This window comes from Vollenhovia emeryi, unplaced genomic scaffold, assembly GCF_000949405.1.
Source record: "Vollenhovia emeryi isolate VEMERY1.0 unplaced genomic scaffold, V.emery_V1.0 DF939324.1, whole genome shotgun sequence".
NCBI classification, from domain to species: Eukaryota; Metazoa; Arthropoda; class Insecta; order Hymenoptera; family Formicidae; genus Vollenhovia; species Vollenhovia emeryi.
In genome coordinates this window covers 104,089-110,502 of record NW_011967042.1, presented here as the reverse complement: position 1 = coordinate 110,502, position 6,414 = coordinate 104,089, and positions in this window count along the sequence as shown.

Sequence of the window (6,414 nt, the reverse complement as noted above, 5' to 3'; positions counted from 1 at the left end):
CCGAATAATGAATTATTTAAATAATTCACCGATTAAATTCGCCGATCAAGTTAATCAGAGTTTGAGTCGGAGTCATCCTGAGAATCGCTCGGTATTAATATACGCATTCTTTGAAGATTAATCCATTGGCATTTAACGTACTATACACTGCGGTCATTTGCAGCATATTTGCAGCGTTGCGATATTACACTTCTGACATTCCGGATCTTTCTCTTTTCGTAGAAGAAAAACGTTATATGTAACTTTGCGTCATAGATCTTTTTCATTGTAGACAGGAATGTTTCGAACTGTATCGCTAGAATATTGAACAAACGCAAGGGAAAAAATTGTATTTTATCGATCTGCTTATTTTACAAAAATACAAAGAAAGAAAAATATTTTATGATTCGACGACTTTCATATGTTCGTTATTCTATGAAATTATTCGCTTAAGAGTAGGCAATTCCAAAAAATAGGCAATTTTTTAGATTTTTCTCTTAAAAAACAAGAAACTCGTATGTGCATTTTTGTTTTATTATCACTTTTATCGCGTTTTATACAAAAATAACGAATATTTATTAAAACGTAAGGTGCGATCTGAAATATTTATTATATCTGTTCATGTTTACTTTAAAAATAATGTAATTGTAATTGTATTAATATTGAAAAATTGAAAGACTAAAAAAATTGTAATTAAAAAAAATTGAAAATAAAAATTTACGATTTTTGAACATAAAAGTGGCTATAACTCGGAAACGGCTCATTTCCGGACCTATGTTTGTATGAACTTTTTTGCTTGTTTTTGGGTCTCGAATCACCTCCCGAAGTGGAGTAGGTGATTTTTCGGACACCCTGTATGTTCGATAGTTGCTGCAATCTTGAAAAACCAATAAACCGATTAACTTGAAATTTTATACACATGTTCTATGTATATCACTTTACGGTTCCTACCAAAGTGTCGAAGATAACAAAAATTATCATTTCTATTTTTTATAACAATTTAAAGCAAAAGTGATCTTTTAGTTAAATTTCTCTCGTAACTTGCCGCCATTTTTTCTTTTTCAGCGCTCTGCGAATGTTGAGTTACAGACTACAAGCCTGCTAATTAAAATAAACTTCGACTTTTTTATTTGCCGCGATTAAAACAGACTTGATCATGGTAACCGTCGAGGACAAACATCTCGACCACAGGTTGTATCTCACATTCTCTATAAATATCAATTATTTTTATATGAAACGCGGTAAAAAAGCGGCGAAGAAAAAGTTCCAAAGATCAAGTATTTTTCAGATACTTTCAGACATCGAGCAAAATATTTTTATAAAAATCATATTCGTAAGGTGATTACGAAAAACGGTTCCAGTGAAAATATTTTACTGAAAATATAATGAAATTTGGCTGAAACGTGTTTGAAAATCTCTCTCGATCCCGTCTTATTGTTCTATCAATATTTGAATGAAAGTTCAGTGAAAAATTATTTTAAAACTTTTCACGAAAAAGCAATACGATTTTTAGTCAAATTCGGCAAATTTCATAATTTTTTATTACTTTCCAACAGTATATTTTAAAAACAAACAAAAAAGGACCACACACACACACACACACACCACCATCACCACAGACTAAGCTCGAGCACTAATAGATGTTATAAATATATTTATACTTTATTCATATATGACAAGATAAAATGTTGTATACGTTTCGACTTATTTAGTCTCCATAAGCACATTGGTTACACCTAATAAAATAAGTGTTAAAATTAAAATAATAATAAATACATGTTAAACGTATATCGTAAAATATTACGTGGTTACAACAATTGTTACAACAATTAAAAAGTGTGAATCTAAAAGAATTAAGAGGCCATGGCAGTAGTCAGAAATAGTATTATAACCGTTAGTATAAGTCGTTCTTTCGTAAAATGACCGTGACACATTAACAATAATTAAGTTTAAGATGGAAATAAATAAAAACTTTTCCCTTGTTGAGAGACGCGAATATGTTAGTCCTATAGATTTCATGTATCAATGACTCTTAAAAATCTGTTGTTCAATTGGTTGTGCAATTTGACACAGTCGACCACCGAGATGTTATCAAATAAATTGTTAAGATGAGAAATACCTAATTAAACTCGAAATAAATCCGACAAAATAGCCCTCCAACCGCCTATTCTTTAATTCTTGTTAAGGGCAATTCGAAAGTCCGCTTCAACTTTCTTTATATTTCACAGTATTACACTGAATGTCTTACTTTGAGGTACACAACAATAATTTTTTATTTCACTTTTCATCAATTTCATATTTCACCTTCAGCAAAATATTTCCATCGAAAAGTCTCTCGCGCAACGATGGCCTCTGACTTTAGTAGAAATATTATATTCAAAACGTAACGAAAGTCTGCTGAAGTGTATTGGAAAATTCTCTCAATGGACTCCATTTCGTTATTATTTCATCAATATTTCTGTAAAAATTTAATTAAAAAATTATCCCAAAAATTTTTCACTAAAAAGTAACACAGTTAAATTGAGTAAATTTCATGCTGTCTAATATTTCATAATTTGTTCACTTTTCAACAGTATATTTTGAGTTGCTTTATATTTTACAATATTGCCCATACAGCGCAGAAAGTTAAAATAATGTTGCTGAAACGTTGCAATGTTGAATGTTGAAGTATAAATCTCTTTTCTACGTTGAATCTAGGATAATGTTTGTACATTAATTCTTTATATTGCTGCAACGTTAAAACAATCTTGAACAAATTATCATTTTTTTGACACTCAAATAGGTACTTAAAAATGTATAATTATGAAATGCATATATATATCTGTAATATTTTTGCAACGGCCAGAAATTTTCTGAGCTAAGATTGGATTATTATTTTAGTGGAATAATTCAAACACAATTTGGAATAATTAATTCGCCAGCGATTAATTAATTGAATAATTCAATTTCGGCACTTCCAACAGTTGTAAAAAATATTCTGATAAACGCGACCAATGTTAACTCAATATAATTTAACAATGTTCTCTGAATGTTGAATTGTAACGTTTACAAGACATTACAATTCAACGGACATTAAACGTTTTTGCAATATCTTTTCAACGTTGAATCCGCGTTTCGTAACATCGATGCAATATTGCAATGTTGTAATGGAACGTTTCTGAGATGTTGATTCCACATTTGTGTACTGTATGGATTGTATTGAATTTTATAAGGAAAATTGTGATTTATTTTGAGATTGACGTTTCGGTCATTTTTTAATAACATATATTTTACTTTTTATCGATTTCATAGTACTTTGAGCAAAATATTTCCATCGGAAAGTCTCTCGCGCAACGATAGCCTCCGACTTTAGTAGAAATATTATATTGAAAATGTAACGAAAGTCTGCTGAAGTGTATTTGAAAATTCTCTCAATGGACTCCATTTCGTTATTATTTTATCAATATTTCTGTAAAAATTTAATAAAAAATTATCTCAAAAATTTTTCACTAAAAAGTAACACAGTTAAATTGAGTATCTAATATTTCATAATTTGTTCACTTTTCAACAGTATACTTTGAGTTGCCTTACATTTTGCAATATTGTATTGAATTTTATATGGAAAATTGTGATTTATTTTGAGATTGACGTTTCGGTCATTTTTTAATAACATTTATTTTACTTTTTATCGATTTCATCGTACTTTGAGCAAAATATTTCCATCTGGGGGAGGCGTAAAACTCGAAGGAAACGTAAAAGTACGCGCGCGTGTCGGAACGATTCACGGCGTCCGGGAGACGGTTCGTTCTCCAGAGCGAGTCCTCTTTTACGTTACCTCGGCTGCCAACGGGAATCACATTTCCGGCGAGAAAACATTCTACACCACAAACCGCTCGTGCATGTAACTACCTACATAAATCGAACAGTGTGTGCGCGCGAGCGAGCGCGCGCGCGCGCGCGTATCTCCAATTTCGAGTTGCTATCACTCGCCACTCGCGACAAGGTACTGCTCCCTTTCCCTTCTCTTCTTTCTCTGGTCCCGGAAACGAGCACATTGATAGTGGATCACGTCGTTGCGCTCGGCGTTGTCGCGGCTGGGCATCCACGGTCCACCGCCGCGACGACAGACGCGGGGCAACAGATACCACCGAGGACACCGAGGCAACGAAACGCGGCACCGGCGTAGATGAACGCGTTAGCACGACAGGGAACTGACGACGAAGAAGCGATCCGGTGGCTCCGGGCGAGACTCGGACGTGTGGCACGGCTGATCTCGGGTCTTACATTAGAATTCCTGTGATTTTCCTCGGCGGAACCAGCCGACGCGACGCTCGTTGTACGCCGCGTGCTCGAGAATACCGTTATCCTCGTCTTCGTCGTCGTCGTCGTCGTCGTCGTCGTCGTCGTCCTCGCCGTGATATCGCGTCATCACGCCATCATCGGTATATGGTTCGTCAAATCTCAGATCCAAGACGGTCGCCGAAGACTCGTCAGGCGGACGCCGAAATGAACGTAGAAAACTGGTTATTAACGCCTAAAAGCTTTTGCATATTCGTAAGGAACTCCGCCAATGATCCCTCCCGTCTATAAATATCGGCCTGTTGAACGCCGCCCGGCGATGGCGCGGCACGATCGCCGCGCCAGCTGCGCTAAATATCGCGAGACTCGGGCACACGCCGCGCCTCGAGTGTGTTTTCCAGGCTGGAAAATAGAATCGAGATGCGTAAGCGGCAATAACGTGTCTTTCGGCAGCGACCCGTTTCGTAAAATACACGCGAGCGATATCCCCGGTAGAAATATTTTGCCGTAGGTATTGGGCAGCCGACGAAAAGTGAGATAAAAGTTATCGAAAAATGACTGATTGTATCTCAGCATAAACCATAATTTTTCTTATAAAATTTAATGTATTACTATGAATGCAGGAAAATTTTAATTAAAGCTGTTAAAAAGTAATAATAATGTATGAAACATTAGATATTATGAATTTTACTGAATATAAATAAAACTATGTTACTTCTTATGTGAAATGTTTGAAATATCGAAATAATAATGAGGTCAATTGGAAAATATAAGTTTCAAACACATTTCAGCAAACTTTCATTACATATTCAGTAAAATATTTGTATCAGAGAATACCTGATATAAATTATGCGTATAAAAATATATAATATACATAATGTACGTGCTGCATATGTTCTTTTCAACAATTTAGAATCTCTGTCAGCATATAGAGAGAAGATAATAAAAAGATTAATTGAAAAAACACGTTGTTTATTTCAAAACTGGAAATTTTCACATTGCTTTCTCATTATCCGAATAAGTTGTTTTTTGTTTTTAATTTTGTCTTCCTGATAGAGAGAGTTTCTAATTCTTCTCCTACGCACATGCGGGTTCTTGCCCAGATAACATGCTTGTCTAAAAGACATCTTCAAGACTTCTTTAAAACGTCTTTAAGATATCTTTTAGACGTGTATGTCTAAAAGATGTCTAAAAGACGTGTTAAAGACATCTTAAAGATGTCTTTTAGACATGTATTTATCTGGGTGGTTTCTTCATAGAGGAAGCTTTATGTGCGAATTAAAATTCTACGGAAGCAATTTCCAATTTGCATCTTAACTCGCAAAGCTTTCTCTATGAAGAAGACAAAATTGAAAAAAGAAACAACTTGTCCAGATACCCTGCCGGAAATAATTCTACAAAATTCTACAAAAAAAATAAAATATACTGCAAAAACTAAAATATAACTGCCAGAATCTAAGAAATTCTACGTAAATTTAAAAAGTGTTATAAAAATCAACATAAAAATGCTAGAATTCGAACACTTCTGTTAATTTTTGTAATATAGGGGAGACCGGGGCAAGTTGGCACACTTTTTACATTTTACTTTTTTTTGTTGACAATATTTTGTGCCTATCTTTAGTAAAATTCGAAAGTACAATCCTTCCCAGCAAACCATAACGTAACTGTTACATAACTTAGAGAGCACATAAAGAGAACAATGTTATATTTCAAAATTGGATAGTTATGTAGAAGAGATGTAAGTATTACATAACATTGACAGCACATTAGAAGAACAAAGTTATATTTCTTTGTTACGTACATAACATCGTAACAGTTCTTTAAAAATGTAATGCAACACACCCGTGACTCAAGATACATAACATAAATATAATAATTGTAATCTTTTAGCAATATATAACGAATGGTATATTAATGTTACATATATAATATTACACTCACATATACAGGGTGAGTCTTTCCATATCCGACAAAATTTTTGAGAAGGTAGAACGGATCGAGATGAATGGAAAAGTCCTGTACCATTTTGCAATTTTCGTAATAGTTAACGAGTAATTAATTATTAAAAATCGTTGTCTTAGGCCGGCCTACCGCCCAATTCGAGCGCGTGGCGAGATGTGCGCATAGCAATATCGATCGCCGGGCGGTCACATCTTG